The 18249-nt window shown below is 38.7% G+C and overlaps 1 protein-coding gene across 5 annotated transcripts in view; it reads right to left on the minus strand.

Moving 5' to 3' along the window:
• MCTP1 (multiple C2 and transmembrane domain containing 1) overlaps positions 1 to 18249 on the minus strand; it is a 632230-nt gene that overhangs the window by 411508 nt on the left and 202473 nt on the right. The window lies entirely within an intron of this gene.

The raw sequence follows: 18249 nt of genomic DNA on the forward strand, positions 1-18249 counted from the left end.
TTCCAGAACACTTAATTGTGCTCATGAAAAACCTGTACATAGACTGAATGGTGGTCTTTTGAATAGAACAAGGGGATACTGAGTGGTTTAAAATCAGAAAAGGTGTACATCAAGGTTGTATCCTTTCACCATACTTAATCTATATGCTCAGCAAATAGTCTGAGAAGCTAGACTGACTATATGAAGAAGAACAGGGGGCATCAGGATTGGAGGAAGACTCAATAACAACCTACAATATACAGATGACAAAACCTTGCTTGCTGAAAGTGAAGAGGACTTGAAGCATTTACTGATGAAGATCAAAGACCACAGTCTTCAGTATGGATTACACCTCAACATAAAGAAAACAAAAATCCTCACAACTGGACCACTGAATAACCTCATGATAAACAGAGAAAGGATTTCATTTGACTTGGATCAACAATCAATGCCCATGGAAGCAGCTGCCAAGAAATCAAATGACACATTACATTGGGCGAATCTGCTGCAAAAGACCTTTTTAAAGTGTTCAAAAGCAAACATGTCACCTTGAGGATTAAGGTGCCTGACCCAAGCCATGGTATTTTCGATCACCTCATATGCATGCGAAATATGGACAATGAATAAGTAAGACTGAAGAAGTGATGCCTTTGTGTTGGGGAAGAATATTGAGTATAATATAGGCTGCCAGAAGAATGAACAAATCTATCTTGGAAGAAGTACTGCCAGAATGCTTCTTAGAAGGGAGGATGGTGAGTCTTCATCTCACTTACTTAGGACATGATACAAGTAGGGACCAGCTCTGGAGGAGGACATCATGCTTGGTAAAGTAGAGGGTCAGCAAAAAAGAGGAAGACCCTGAAGGTGATGGATTGACACAGTGGCTGCAACAATGGACTCAAACCTAGCAACAATGGACTCAAACCTAGCAACAATTGTGAGAATGGCGCAAGACAAGTCAGAGTTTCGTTCTGTTGTACCCAGGGTCGCTATGAGTCAGAAACGACCTGACAACATCTAACAACAACAAACCCATCTTATGGTTTTGTCTCTCCCTAGATTTTCACAGTATTCCCTTCTTAAAAATTGCAGAGCTAAGATACTTAGAGTATGAAGTAGGATTCAGAGCCTTTTTGACTTTTCTAATGGCTAAAGAGAAACTGAATGTAAACAGTAGACAAATTGCTTCGAGGACTGCTCTATTTTATTCACTCAAAGCTCACATATCTTAATAATTTAGACCTCCTACAAATTCTGTTCACATTCTCTTTGCCTTCTTGCCGCCTCTTAAAATCTTAACATTTTGCCAAATTTGCTTCATATTTTCTGGAAGAAATAAAACATTACAGATACAATTTAAGCTATGAGTTGGAATCGACTCGACGGCAGTGGGTTTGGTTTTTGTTTTTTTTTTTTTATGGCCCTGCCTAACACATTCTCCTTTCTTCTCTCCCCAAAGGAACTACTCTCCTGGGTTGGCTTTTATCATTCTCATCCACCCTTTTATAGTTTTATTAGATATGTATGTATCCATAAACAGCATACTGATTAGCATGCTTTTAAACTTTATAAAAACTGTATCACAGTGTAGAGATTCTTTTTAAATTTTTTTTTTTTTTTGCGGGGGATTGGGGCTCAGCAGTATCTCTTCGTAGTTCAAGTAGCTCTTCGTAGTTCATTCTTTTTAACTGCTGAATAACATTCCATTAGAACCCTGCACCCCAAAGATAAGCCAAGATATAAAGTGGTTAATTTGAGTTAGTATGGAACTATGAAATACATTAAGGTCTTGAACTGACATTTCTATTTTCCCAAATAGATTGCTCATAAATCAATCCTGATTTCTTAGAAGATTATCGAGAATTAAGGGGAAGCTTACTCGTTTGAAGAACACTTCTTTGGGAGACAAGCTGATTATTATAACCAGTGATCCATTCACATAATCACATTTTCTCCACTGAGGAGAGATGAACGTAAAAAAAAAAAAAAAAAGCCAACCGTTCTTAGGAATCATAATAACAAATGGCACATCTTCCTATATCACATTATTAATAATTCTAAAACACTGAATTTAGACAGCAGCTCTTGTTCTTTACAGAAATCTCATGGTAAATACATTTGCAAACAAAGCCTCCACATTTATATTTTTGTAAATACAGATGTTTATATTGCATTCCTCTCAGTACAGCTTACGGCTATAGCCTTAAAAAAAAAAAATACAGAGCAGGAGAGATTAAAACACCGTTTACCCAGGAGGAAGAATGGCTCCTGAGCTAGAAATAGAGAATAGTGACCATCAGCATCATGTAATTCCTGAGGAAAGATTAAAGGTACCCACTTCTTGAAGCTATGAGTTAGAGTTCAGCCTTCCTACCACTGTCACCCTCTGGGACTTAACAAACTAAAATGTGTTCTCAGTACTAGGGGATGACAGTGAGGTGGATCTGGAAATGAGAAAATAAGACTGCCACTTGAGAATTAAACTTTGAAATAAAAACATAACAGGTCAAAGCATAGATAAACAAAGGCAACTTCAAGTGTCAGAATGATGCAAACTCAAATGCCTGGAGAAATGCTCATTACCCACAGGTAACACAGATCAATGTCTTGGACCTGGCAGGGACCACAGTGAACAGGAGGGCATGACTCAAGCTTCATCTAAAGGAGAGGAGACAGTCTCTACTCAGCTCCAGACAATGACTAATGTGGGAAGGGGTCCAGGAAGGTCCCATCTATGGGTTTTTCAAGAGAGGCTAGAGGCCTGGATAAGTACTCCTCATTTTTAAAATCTTAGCCTCTACACAGTAAAAGAGACAAACAAAAGCATTTGAAGGCCAGATTTATACCATTACCAGCCAGTCTCAGACCCTTAGTCATGATCACACTGGCTCTACCTATAGAGACAATGTGTCAAACAGGTAAGACATAGGCAAGACACATCTAAGATGCATTAATTGGTCTCAACCCACCTGGAGCAAAGGAGAATGAAGGCACAAGGAAAATAAGAGCGAAGAGACAGAAAAGGCCACATAAACCAGGGACTCCATCAGCCTGAGACCAGAAGAACAAGGTGCCTGGCTATCACCAATGACTGCCCTGACAGGGAACACAACAGAGAATCCCTGATGGAGCAGGAAAAAAGTGGGATGCAGAACTCAAATTCTAGTAACAAGAGGAGACTTAATGGTCTGACCGGGACTGGAGGGACCCTAGAGGACATGACCCCCAGACTCTCTGTTAGCTGAAAACTAAATCCATTCCCAAAGCCAACCCTTCAGACAAAGATTAGACTGGACTATAAGACATAAAATGATACTAGGGACTAGTGTTCTTCTTAGTTCAAGTAGCCACATGAGACTATGTGGGCAGGTCCTATCTGGAGGCAAGATGAGAAGGCAGAGGGGGATAGGAGCTGGCCGAATGGACACGGGAAATACACGGTAGAGAGGAGGAGTGTGCTGTCGCATTACAGGGAGAGCAATTAAGGTCACATAAAAACGCGTGTGTAAGTTTTTGTATGAGAACCTGACTTGAATTGTAAACTTTCACTTAAAGCACAATAAAAAAAGATTTAAAAAAAAGACATAGGCCAGGCAAGGAAATAGGTAAAACCAGTCTCAGAGACAATCATAGCCAAACACTAAGGAGAGGATGCTCTGGGCTGATGTCATGTCCCTTCCTATTGTGGACCTGCCTCTCTGATTCCATTAAACCTGTGAGAATGAGAACCAACAGCTCTTCAGATCCCATGCTTGCCAAGCTGCCTTCTGAAGAGAGTTTTGACATTCTGTCTGTCATGCCCTCAGGCAGAACTTGCTTGCACCCTGAGGGGCTCAAGGGGCAACTCAGCAGTTATGTGTCTCATTATAAATTAATAAACTGGCAGCCTGGTTAGAAATTTGCTCCCCATGTGGCCTGCCTACAGCACAAAATGGGCTGGGTGGGAACATGAACCGCCAGTCTCTAGCAGTTTACTACTCCTTGCAAATGGCAACATTGGCATTCTGATTTTGTACATTAGTCGTATGAGCTTGGTTAATATGAGTCCAGCTCTGGGGGACAGATGCACTCTGAAACTGCTGACAGGTATGGTTTCTGGGCCCACAAGGCTTTGAGTCAGATTGTGGATAGTGGCAAATTCAGTAATACAAGACCACCCTGCAAAGTCCCTCGGGAGCTCTAAGTAATTTAACTCACAGTCTCAGTTACCCTCAATCTATCCCCATGGCAATCGCTTCTACAGGAACCTTACCTAGGACCTTGAATACCCAGAAATGACCTAGAAATGTGGAGTTAAGAATTAAACATAAAAACCCAATGAACAGAGCCAGAAACCTCACAGAAATAGAAAATATATAATTATTGGTGCTATTGAGTAGATAGGAGCCCTGGTGGCACAGTGGTTAAGAGCTAAGCTGCCAACCAAAGGGTCAGCAGTTCGAATCCACCAGCCACTCCTTGGAAACCTTATGGGGCAGTTCTAGTCTATCCTATAGGGTGGCTAGGGGTCAGAATCGACTCGACGGCAATGGGTTTGGTTTTGGTTTTGGTTTTTTGGGTGAAGTAGATACTGTGTTATGTGTTTGCTATACATAAAACCCAAGCTAAACCCATTTAATTCTCCCAGCAACTCTGGGAAGCAGGTACCATTTTTAACAAGTATTCTATTTTACGAAGGAGGAAACAGGTTTAAGGAGGTTAAGTAACTATATTTGCATAACTTATAAGTAGTGGAGTTGAGATTGGAACCTACATCCTATGCTACACTATCTGTATACTTCATTTTGCTTATTATTTTTACCAAGCATACATTTTGTACTTATATTCCAGCCAATGTTCTAAGCACTTTACCAGTATTAACTCAGGTATTCCTCACAACAACCCTATGAGATGGGTACTATAATATCTCCATTTTACTGATAAGAAAACTGAGGCAGAGAGAAATTAGTTGGCATAGCCAGAATTCAAACCCAGGTAGCTGGAGTACAAAATCCACATTCTCAGTCCCTGCTAGTCTACATAACATTTCCTAGGAAGAAGTGATGAAGATTCCAACTCTGAATATTAATTGTTAGCAATACTGTAGCATTTTCTGTAAGGATGGATGGAAACAAAAGGAAAAGAAATCTCTTATGTCCTATCATTTTCTCTTTATTACATACCAATTAGAAAAACTGCCATTCTTCTGAATTTAAGAACTCTAGAGCAAATCCTAACAATAAAATACTACAGGCAGCCCTGGACACGATTCTTCTTAAGAGATGTATCCGAGGAGGGTAACAAATTTAATTCTACATCTTTTATTCTCACTATTGCAGAGGGAATGGTAGGATTGTTTTATTTCTGCATTTATAAATCCTGGGAGGTAAAGATTGGAATACTTTTGAGAAACCTAAGATGAAACAAATATTCTGGAGTTTAATTTAAAAGTCACTTTTCTCATAGAAACAGAACAGGTTTAATTTCAGAGTAAAAATGTATTGAACATAAAGAAATCAATGTAGTTACCTCTTACTTTAAACCGAACTTTTCTGTTAAACTCAAAATGGAAGTTTTAGATCCATAAAATGTAGACTTTTATTAAGAATAATACTTTGGAATTGATTTGGTAAAAAATAACACCTTCTGACTCACTGTAAATGGGAAGGAAACTTTTCTGTTTAAACAGTGAGGAAATGCCTTCACTTGGTTCCTATACTGCTTAAACAGTCCACAGTTTAGACTTTCTCAGCCTGGGTCTAAAAAATTAACAGAAATCTGAATTCAGAAGGTCTCCTTCTTTAAGTCCTTAGTTTGTTTTCTGCTCCTCGCTGGTCTCTGCTGTTTTCTAAAGCTCATTAACTCTTTCCTGAAAGTGTCATTTTGGGAGATGTAGCATGCTTCAGAACCAGTTCATAAGCTGACACTGAACAACAACAACCTACAGACACTTTCCTTCTTTCAGCCCTCTAGTCTCCAGAAACAGTCCAACCATTTCTGCTAAACACAATTTACATAGTCTGGTCCCTATATGGTCGATATGAGTCGGAATTGACTCGACAGCACTGGGTCACTGGGTCTGGTCACCAAAACAGCTTATTCCCTTAGCGATACTACTCTCCAAGTCTTATAGTTAAGGAACACTGGTGGCGCAATGGTTAAGAGCTTAGGTACTAAAGAAAAGGTTGGTGGTTCAAACCCACCAGTGGCTCTACCAGTGGCTCCTCAGGAGAAAACACCTGGCGATCTGCTCCCATAAAGATTACAGCATAGGAAATCCTGTGGGACAATTATCTACCCTGCCCTGTAGGGTCACTGTGAATAGGAATTGACTTGATGGCACACAACAACGCTCATACCTTTAACAGTCCCTGGGTGGTCCATAGGGTCATAAGAGTTGGAATCAACTCAATGGCAACAGGTTTCTTTTTTTGGTTTGGTGGTGAGGTTCAAATCTACCCAAAGGTGCCTCAAAAGAAAGGCCTGGCAATCTACCTCCCAAACATCATCCATTGAAAACTCTATGGAACAGAGTTCTACTCTGACACACATGGAGTCGCCAGGAGTTGGGATCAACTTAATGGCTATTGGTTACTGATAGTCTTATACCTCAGGATTCTCAACACTCAGCCTTATACTTGGGCCCCCCTCCATCTTTCTTCTCATTTTCTCATTCTGTTCCCTTTCTTCCTTTCATTTCTCTTCATATCATGAAGCAATTTTAACAACTTAAAGAAAATTTTGAAACAATATTGCATGGTAGTTAAGAGGGCAGGTTTTAGAATTAGACCACCTGGGCACAAGTGAAGTCTCTTCTAATTACTACTGTGTTTGTCATTATCATAATTATATGTTTAATTTAGAGTCACTTAAATTGAGGCAAATAAAAAATAATAAAACATCTGTAAATATAAATTAAATAGCTTTCTTTGTGCCGATGTCTCAAAAAAAATATTTTTTAATACTGCGCTGTCAGCAAACCAACCAGCAATGATATTATGTACTCTCTCCTGACTAACTGGAGCCCTGGTGGTGCAGTGGTTAAGAGCTTAGCTTCTAACCAAAAGGCTGGTAATTCAAATCTACCAGCCACTCCTTGGAAACCCTATGCGGTAGTTCTACTCTGTCCTATAGGGTTGCTATTAGTTGGAATCGACTTGACAGCGATGGTTTTTTTCTTCTTTTGGTTTCCTGACTGCTAATTCCCTAGTCTTCTCAGTCTTCTTTGTTGTCTTCACCTGTCCCTTAAATGCTGTTGCTTCAGAGTAATGTGTTGTAGGTCTTCGGCTTTTCTTGCTAGAGAACAAGGGTCCTAAACTTGAATGAAGCAGACATGTTCAGTGCCCTGTATCATAGGGGAGGTGATAGGGATGGGTGGCACACAGGAAACTACATGTCCACCAAAATGGCGCTGTCACCACTCTGCTCTGCCCAGTGTTACTGTGGGGACCACAGGCCCAGTGTGGCCAGATTTTCTAATTTTAAAAAATATTTTAGTTTTTGAAAATACTGCTGTAATATTTTGGCTATTCAGAATCAACTTGAAGACCTCAGTCTAGGATCTCTGCTCTATGCATTATCACAGTGCAGTCTTAGCCAGATAGCCACCTTAATTGCCAATTTTAATTGCCACCTGTATGCAGATCGCTTTTGAATTGTGATGTTGGCAAAGGATATTGAATACACCATGGAGTGCCAAAAGAATGACCAACTCTGTCTTGGAAGCCAGAATGTTCCTCAGAAGCAAGGATGGCAACACTACATCTCACATGCTTGGGACATGTTGTCAGGACAGATCAGTCCCTGGAGAAGGATATCATGCTTGGTAAAGTAGAGGGTCAGTGAAAAAGAGGAAGACCCTCAATGAGATAGACTGACATAGTGGCTGCAACAGTGGGTTTAAGCATAGCAACAACTGTGGGGATGCCACAGGACCAGGCAGTGTTTCTTACTGTTGTGCATAGGGTTGCTGAGTTGGAACTGACTCAATGGCACCTAACAACAACAACATGCAGATCACTTCCACATCTTCTTTAACCCAGACCTCTCTCTTGAGCCACAGAGATAGAGATAGGTAAAGATAAGTGCAGGTATGTTATCTACATCAATCTTTCTATATATATTAACAAGTTATTGAGCCTTGTGCACTAGGCACTAGGAAATCGAAGATGACTAAGACACAATCTCAGCCTCTGCCCAGAAGGAGTTAACAGTCTATCAATCAAATTACTTCCTAGTTATATCCATCTGGAGATGCTCCTAGCTCCTCAAACTGGGCTTAACACTGCCACCTCATTCCATACCTTCCTCTCCACCACAGCTGCCAAGTAAGCATCTGACTGCCCTGAGGCTAGCTTACTGTGTGGATGCCCCACTAGCCCTCATGGAGAGTTCCTGAGACTAGATAAGGAGAGATGTCTGGCAGTTCTGAGATTTTCCAGCTCCTCCTACAACTGTTCCAGCTCCAGCCTCTATCTGACTTCAACTGCATGAAGGGCCCTGAGCTAGAATCATCCAGCCAAGTCTTCACAAATTTCTGACTCACAGAATTGTAAGCAAAATAAAATGGTGGTTTTAAGCTTGAGGACCTTTGAGCTTTCTCTTGCTGCCCTGTCCCAAACCCAATGGCATGTGTTCTAGGTCTTTGTTATGTCAGAACCTCACTTACAAGTACCAAAATCTGTTCAGTTACTATTGCTATATAACAAATTACCCCAAATTCAGAAGCTTAAAACAACCATTTTGCTTATGACATCTCTCTCTCCTCTTCTAGCCTCAGGAGATAAACTGAAGAACAAACTGTTAAAAATGAAGGAGACGGGACTTGCTTGATTCCAAAAAAAACAAAACAAAACTTGCTTCTTATTCTGTCCAGACATCAAACAATTCTGAATTTAAGAGAAGGCTTTGTATCAAAGAACAACACAGGGTGGTGGTATGAAATCCTTTATTAAGATCTTTAAAAAAAAAAAAAAAACAACTATTGCATTATCTCATAAAACCTTTCAGACAGACAAAAGGTCCTCTAAGAATCTTAAGAGTGTGCTTCACAGATCCTCTCGATTAAAAAACTGGGCTTCTAAGTATCTTAAGGATGCTACCTCAAAGCATCTTCCAGAAATCCCAAAGTAGAGAAAGACTTATCTTCAGGGAATTTCTGGTCATGAATTCCTAGAAAGCCCATACGGTACTTAAGATAATATTTTTCTAGTAAAAGAACCACCTGTTTGGACTAAAAGAGATAGGAACAACACAAAAATGAAATGTGGACTTTAGACCCCCCCAACATTCTATGAGCAGTAAACACGCTGATGCTAATGAAGATACTGGCAGCATGATCCTGGCTGGATTCTTGATTGATATTGAACAGAGATTGCTCTGTGCCTTCTGCTTACCACCTCCCCCCTTTCAAATGGGTATATGTACAGCAATAAAACTATGCCTCTCCTGTTCCTGAAATGTGGATATGTGGGAGAAGGTAACTTTTATGTTTAGGTCATAGTGCCTCATATTGAGAAGCTATTCTCAAATAACTGTACCCAAGGAGCCTCAACTTTCCCAAATCTTACATAATGAAATATCAGACTTCAAGCTGATGTTTAGACTTGAAAGTCTTGGGACAGTGGATGGGTATATTTTCTGTGTAATAAAGATATGAGTTATAGGTAGATGGTGGATTATGGAAGATGGTATTTTCCAAAAGGGCTACAAAAATATCTTCCATACCAAATGCTCTTCTTATAATATGGCTTTAACACTCCTTCCATCATGAGGTGAGGTCTATGTTTCTTCCCTTGAATATGGGGACAGGATTGTTAACTGAAGTGATACTATGTGATTCTGAGGCTAGGTTATCAAAGGTGGTACAGATTCCATCTGGCTACTTGTGGGGCTTGCTCTTAGAATCCAGCAACCATATCATAAGGAAGCTCAAGAAGTCCACAGAGAGACCCACATGGAGAAAAACATAGATCCTCGACCTACAGCCCCAGCTGAACTCCCTGCCAATGGCCATTACCGACTTCCCAGGCATGTGAATGAGCCATATTGAAAGTAGATCCTCCAGCCCCCAAATGAGCATTTCAGGAGATGTTGTGTGGAACAGAGGCAAACTTCCTCTGCCAAGCTCTACCAAAATTGCATACTAATGGAGAAAATAAATGATTTTGGTTTGTTGTTGTAGTGGCTGTTGTTTTTAAGCCACTAACTTTTGGAGTTGTATGTTATGCAGCAGTAGATAACTGGAATATCTTCTTATTGCTTTCTTTGCCTTTTCTATTTATCCTCTTCTCCATTAGTTTTCTAGATGACAAAGCTGGTCAAGTCATGCCCCAGGCCTTTCTTTCTTTCTTTGTCTCTCTCTCTTTTTTTTTTTTCATTTGTGTCTCCCCATACCTTAAGTTCTTGAGTGATGTCGTAACATTGTTTTGTTTTTGTTAGGCACCACATCAAGTTAGTTCAGACTTACAGCAACCCTATGGGACAGAGTGGAACTGTCCCCTAGGGTTTCCAAGGAACAACTGGTGGATTCAAACTGCTGACCTTTTGGTTGGCAGCCAAGCTCTTAACCACTGTGTTACCAGGGCTCCCATAACATTATAGGGCTCCCATAACATTATAGTAGCTTTAAAAATTTACTGAATGAATCAATTATCAAAAAAGTTTGGAGGCACTTAATAGGATCTATAGTGGAGTCTTAACTCATAACATGTAAATTCTATGAGTTTGAATTACCAAATTAACAATACTGCTGATTTCCTTTTAAGGAAACTGAGGAAAAAAACATTTTTTAAGCTTTAATTCACTTTCAAATGTTAAATAGCTTGCATTTATAAATTTAGAAGCATCTTAATGAGAACACTTCATGACTAAGAAAATATGGTATGAAATATTACACACTTTTTCATAAGTAGATGACATTGTTTTAACTAAACTTTAATAATGTATGTTGATCAATACTGTCATAAATATAAACATTGTTCTGCTTTACACATAAAAGTATGAAATTATAAGAGATTCTCAATATCATCTGTACAATATTAGCTATTACCATTTCTGAACATTTCAAATTCCCTGTTAATACAATAAATTATCTCTTGTAAATATTCATTTATTTCTCCTGAAGTGCGTAATCATTTCCAAACTACCCCTGTAACAAACTGTTGGTATTTGCACATTTTTGTATTGCTTCCTAGAGATAACTTCTACCCAAGGAAGACTACTTTCTCTTTTACTATTTATGTAAGATTGTTACAACACTCATTTCCTCCAAGGAGTATAAGGTAGTTGGTATACAGAGGCTTTCTTTCTTTCTTTTTGTAATGAACATATTCCAAGTGCTGCAACAGCAAAAAAACAACAACAGCAAGTTAGAAAGAAAACTCACAGGGTAAGGACAGAATGGCAAGGGCAAGGTCAGACGTGAGTAGGGGTTGGTTTATTTGTAGAGTATAAGCACTCACAGAATTGTGAAAATAACACCACCCAAACCATGTGCAAATTTATAGCACCACCCTTGAAAAAACACATGCATCTCAATCTCTCATTTTTAATTTGGTTTTAGGAGCACTGGTGCCAGGCTACTTTGCTTTGTCCAGTCTCTTACATTTGTGTCAAGATAACTGATTAAAAATTGATCTGTAGTCTCCACTCTTTGCAATTTTTATGTAGGATTGTGGCACAACAGTTAGGTGCTCAGTTGTTAATCAAAAGGTCGGTGGTTTGAATTCACCAGCAGCTCCATGGAAGAAAAGACTTAGCAATCGGCTCCTGTAAAGATTACAGTCCAGGAAACCCTATGGGGCAGTTCTGCTCTTTCATATAGTGTCACTATGAGTCAGAATCAACTCAAAAGCACACAACAACAAACATTAAATCAGGATAAAGTCAATGAATTTTGTCGTATCTAAATCCATTGAATAAATTAATTGTAGTATCAGAGGAAAAGGGGTGACAGTGGATTTGGAATAACGTGACACATAGAGGGCAATACAGAGAGCTGTGTGGTTTTCTTGCTATAAGAGGTGACAAGACTACCATGTGGAAGGTGGGTGCGTCCCACTAACAGAGGTAGAACATTAGATGTTCTGCATGGGGACTCAGAGTAAGGACTAAGATGATTTAAAGACAATAATGAAATGTGGTATTTATCCCACACATGACTTTGCAGGCAGAAATTCACTGATACATGCCACATACTCAACAAAACAAAATTATAAAAGCATATGCCAGTGTTCCAACTGTGCCACACAAGAGTTTTCAATATTTACACTAAGGAGCCTTTGGCTTCTTGAGAGAAAATTTTTACAGGAAAACAAAGAAAAATTATTTTCATTAATAAGGAAGGAAAGCATTTCAACAGTATCTTTAAGAAGCTGTTGTTGTTGTTGTTAGGTACCTATGAGTTGGTTCTGACTCATAGCATCCTATGTACAACAGAAGAAAACACTGCCCAGTCCTACGCCATCCTCATGATCATTGTTATGCTTGAGCCCACTGTTGGAGCCACTGTGTCATCCAATTGTGCACGGTCTTCCTCTTTTTCACTGACCCTTCACTTCACCAAGCATGATGTCCTTCTCCAGGGACAAGTCCCTCCTGATAATATGTCCAAAGTATGTGAGTATCTGGCTTTTTTTTTTTTTTTTTAAGTAATCCCATTATATTTGGTGGACAAAAACATTTAAAACTTCCTAATTTCCAGACAAACAAAAAAGGGAATTCTTAATTGCTTATTCAGTTTGATACATTCACACACTATACAAAAGGAATAATACACTTAAAACCAGTATAGCTTCAGTTGGTCATGAGAGAGTGATTTTCAAGAGGAATAACTATGGACTACTTGGCTTCTACTCTGAACCTTGAAAGTAATGAAAGAAAAAGAAGAAAGAGACAGACTGCATGTGAAAGAAAAGAGAAAAGCAAGCGAAAGGGGAAAGCAAAGAGTTATTTGAAAATTTGCTTGAGAAAATGGGCCTGCTTAAAAGATTGTCCATAAATGGAAGAAGCTCTAATTCTTCTGGTATGATACTACTACAAATGCTTTTAACATTTACAGAGCTACATGATAAAAATGGAAGTGGAACTCCAGGAACAAAAGCTAAATACCATAAAAGGCCTGAGATACTTTTCCTTAGAAAGGGCAATATTTTAATTATAAAGTCTTCAGGTGAATATTGAATGGGTCAGAGAAAGAAAACATTGAATTTCCAAAATATCTCCCCACTCCATCAATATATAGTATTGTGAAATATATATTATATGTCACATTATTTTGAAACAGGGACTCAATTTTGTGTGATTTTATTATTATGCTTTGGCATTTTCATTGTGTTTGAATGATTGTGCATTATGATTGTTCAAACACACAGAAGTGGTAAGACTAATGGGCTTCTACAATGACAACAAATCACTACTTTTAATAGATTTTATTCCTTATTATAACAAGTAATCAATGTTTATTTTTACATACGAGGAAAAATATAAAAAAATAGGTAAGAAAATAAAAATTTCTTATAATAGCAACTTTTACAAATAAACGCCATTAAGATTTTATGTCCTCAACAAGTATTTATTGAAGAACTATTTTGTGCCAAGTCCTTGTTTTAGGACACAGATACAACAGAATCTCTGAGCTACTGAAAAGAGACATAAAATAAACCAATAAATAATAATACTAAACACTAAAAAAAATTATGAAAAAAATAAAATGAGGTAATGTCATAGTGACATGGGCAAAATATATGATGATGCAGGGAGCATCAAAGGAAGATGGAAGAAGTACACAGAGTCATTGTACCAAAAGGAATTGGTCAATGTAAAACCATTTTAGGAGGTAGCATATGATCAAGAACCAACAGTATCGAAATAAGAAATCCAAGCTGCACTGAAGGCACTAGTGAAAAACAAGGCTACGGGAATTGACAGAATACCAACTGAGATGTTTCAACAAGTGGATGCAATGCTGGAAGCACTCACTCATCTATGCCAAGAAATTGGAAAGACAGCTATCTGGCCAACTGAATGGGAAAAAACCCGTATCTATGCCCATTCCAAAGAAAGGTGATTCAACAGAATGTGGGAATTATCAAATAATATCACTAATATCACACAATAGTTAAACTCTGCTGAAGATCATTCAAAAACGGTTGCAGCAGTACATCCACAAGGAATAGCCAGAAATTCAAGCCAGATTCAAAAGAGGATGTGGAATGAAGGATATCATTGCTGATGTCAGACAGATCTTGGCTGAAAGCAGAGAATACCAGAAAGATGTTTACCTGTGTTTCATTGACTATGCAGAGGCATTCAACTCTGTGGATCATAGCAAATTGTGGATAACTTTGCAAAGAATGGAATTCCAGGACACTTAACTGCACTCATGTGGAACCTGTACATAGGCCAAAAGGTAGTTGTTCAAACACAACAAGGGGATGTTGAGTGGTTTAAAATCAGGAAAGGTCTGTTAAAGTTGTATTCTTTCGCCATGCTTATTCAATCTGTATGCTGAGCAAATAATCTGAGAAGTGGGACTACATGAAGAATGCAGCATCTATCAGGACTGGAGGGAAGCTCATTAACAACCTGTGATATGCAGATGACACAACCTTGCTTACTGAAAGTGAAGAGGACTTGAAGCACTTACTAATGAAGATCAAAGACCACAGCCTTCAGTATGGATTGCACCTTAATCTAAAGAAGAAAAATCCTCACAAATGGATGAATAACCAACATTATGATAACTGGAAAAAATATTAGCTGTCAAGGATTTCATTTTACTTGGATCCACAATCAACACCCATGGAGCTGCAGTCAAGAAATAAAACAACATATTGCATTGTGCAAATCTGCTGCAAAAGAACTCTTTAAAGTGTTAAAATGTAAAGATGTCATTTTGAGGACTAAGGTGTGCCTGACCCAAGCCATGGTATTTTCAATTGCCTCATATGCATGCAAAACCTGGACAACAAATATGGAAGACTGAAGAAGAATTGATGCGTCTGAATTATGGTGTTGGTGAAGACTACTGAATACACAACAGACTGCCAGAAGAATAAACAAATCTGTCTTGGAAGAAGTACAGTCAGAATGCTCCAGAGAAGTGAGGATGGCAAGACTTCATCTCACATACTTTGGACATGTTATCAGAGGGATAAGTCCCTGGAGAAGGACATCATGCTTGGTAAAGTAGAGGGTCAGTGAAAAAGAGGAAGACCCTCTACAAGATAAATTGACACAGTGGCTACAACAATGGGCTCAAACTTGGCAATGATTGTGAGGTATACACAGGGTTGCTACAAGTCAGAGCTGGCTTGAAGGCATCTAATAACAATGTGATAGTGGGAGTTGCTGGGTGGCACAAATGCTTAGTGGAAAGGTTGGTAGTTCGAACCTACCCAGAGATGCCTCAGAAGAAAAACCTGGAGTTCTGCGTCTGAAAGATCACAGCCTTGAAAACCCTATGGAGGAGTTCTACTCTGTACTCATGGGGTGATCATGAACTGAAGTTGACTTGAAGACAGTACCAACACCACAAACAACAATGTGATAGTGAGTGACAAGTGAAGAGAGGGAAGAGCTTAAGCTAGGGTATAAAGGTGAGCCCCTTTGAGAAGGTAACTCTTGACTGAAGAGCCAACTGAGGAGAAGGATGCAAGTGTACCAAGATCTGAGAAGACTAGTATATGCAAAGACTTTGGGGAAGGAATGATCTTCTGGTGTTGAAGAGACAGAAAGAAGGCCAAGGTGGCTAGAGCAAGGTAAATGAGCAGCAGAGTCCAGGGAGAAGAGACAGGAAAAATGGTTAATACTCAGATCATATAGGATCTTGGAAACCATGGAAATGAAATTGAATTTCATTTTGGTGGTTTCCATCATAGGAGCCACATGATTTCTTTTAGAAAGATTACTCCTATTGCTGTGTGGAGGACAGATCACACTGCTGTTTGAGGCTGTCGCAGAAATTGAGGTGGCTTGGATGTAGGTGTGGTTAAGATTCAGAAGGTACTTCAGTTAAAGGTGATACAAATAGCTAATAGAATAGATGAAAATATAAAGCAAGGAATCAAGGATGACTTTTAGGTTTTTGGTCCAAGCAACTGGGTCCATACTAGTTCTATTTACTAAGTAGCAAAAGATCATAAAGTTTCTTTATCACACAGTAAAAAATACATTATCAAAACTTCCGATTTTTGGTTATCTACTAAGATGCATTTGAACTACAGTGCTGGAGAAGAATATTGAATAATACCATGGACTGCCATAAGAACAAGCAAATCTATCATGGAAGAAGTACAATCAGAATGCTCATTAAAAGCAAGGAGCGCGAGACTTTGTCTCACATAATTTGGACATGTTACCAGGAGGGACCAGTCCCTGGGGAAAGACATTATGCTTGGTAAAGTACAGGGTCAGTGAAAAAGAGGAAGACTCTCAATGAGATGGACTGACACAGTGGCTGTCAACAATGGGCTCCAACATAGCAACGGCTGTGAGGATGCTGCAGGACCAGGCAGTGTTTCGTTCTGTTGTACATAGGGTCGCTATGAATCAGAACCAACTCAATGGCACCTAACAAGAACAACAAAGAAGCTCAGAGAAACAATTAGTTTTAAATTACAGTAATTGTTATCTGAGATCTCTGACATATTTTTCTCTCTCCATCTAAATAATTTAAAAAATTTTGTTTGTTATTTAGGGTCTTACGGTAAGTTTACTTTTGTAAGGTCATATATATCATATATAATAAATCAAAGTATTTTCTCAAGCAAGTAACCCCTGAGACTGACCAATGTTCATACACATTTATCCTTTTATTTCTTCTTTTTGTGTGGCTGACTTGGGTCCTTTTGCCTATTTTTCAATGTGTGTGTGTGTGCAGGTGCGATTTTTTAAAAAGCACTTTTTATATTAAGAATGTTAATCTTTGTTCTCTATGCAATCTTGATTTGTCATTTGTCTTTCAATTTTGATTTTGGTGTTCTGAGTGTCTTATTTTCACACAATGATTTATCAGTAGTTTCTTTCACATTTTTTTGCTTGTTTATATATTTAGACTAGTTAAATATTCACCTATATTTACTTTTCACATTTATGTTTTTAGCTTATTTGAAAATAAATCAATCATTCACGAAATGGGGTTTCATGGGCCTGAGCCTTAGAGACTTGGTCCTCTGCTGTCATGAGAATAACTACATTATTCCTGAACACCCACTCCTGAGGGCTCTGTCTCCCAGGATTTTCACTGCTGACTGACTTGAGAGGCCTTAGCACCTGGTTTCCCTTTCCTTGTTACATGCTGTCCAGTCGATTCCAGCTCGTAGCAACCCTGTATGACAGAGTAGAACTGCTCCATAGGGTTTTCTAGGCTGTAATCTTTACAGGAGATCTTTACAGATCTCTAGGTCTTTTCTCCCACGGAGCTGCCGGTAGGCTCGAACAGCAAGTCTTTCAGTCAGCAGCCAAGTGCTTAACCATTGTAGCATCACGGCTCCTTACCATTCCTTACCCATTACCCATCGCTGTTGAGTCAATTCCGACTCACAGTGACCCTACAGGACAGGGATCCTCTACCCTTAGGATCCCACAACTAGTGATGTTGTCATTGTATCACTGCATATCCCGGAAATGAAAGAATATCAAATCAATTCTTTAGGGGTGAGAGCAAAACAAAACCAAACAAGCAAAAAGGGCAAGCACTAAAACTGAGTACAAATAGATACAAACTAAACTAACTGATTATCAAATAGATAACATAGCCAGGGAACAAAACATTTATTTCAAGTATTTCCACCAAAAAAAAAAAAAAAACCACAAGGCAAGGATTTCTAAATCAATGGCTTATTTCAAGCCTGGCAGGGAAAGCACACAGTGAGTTTGGAACATTTCATGTCAGCAACCAACAACGCACTCAAAGATTAATAGCTCATACCAAAATAATACAAAATCCAGCTTGAATAGGCTCCTATTGAAAAAAAAAGAAACAAAAAATCCATGAAAACAAAAAAAACCTGTAAGTCCATATTTGAGAGAGAGAAACAGAGAAGGGAGGTAAAGAAAGCTCTTCTTTACAAAAGCGTCCCAGCTAATAAACCCAGAAGGAATGGTAGAATTAGAATATTTTAAAAAATTAAAATGTAAATAAAAAGTTCACATCCAATGTAATCGTAGAAAACTAAAAATTAAAAAAAAAGTTGTATATCCTGAAACGAAACCATCCCATTTCAAAATAGGCAGTGCTTCCTGTTGAGACACAAAATAGCATATGCAGGAGAGAAAACATCTGGTTCC

The sequence above is a fragment of the Loxodonta africana genome, chromosome 2 (assembly GCF_030014295.1).
Source record: "Loxodonta africana isolate mLoxAfr1 chromosome 2, mLoxAfr1.hap2, whole genome shotgun sequence".
In the NCBI taxonomy this organism is placed as follows: domain Eukaryota; kingdom Metazoa; phylum Chordata; class Mammalia; order Proboscidea; family Elephantidae; genus Loxodonta; species Loxodonta africana.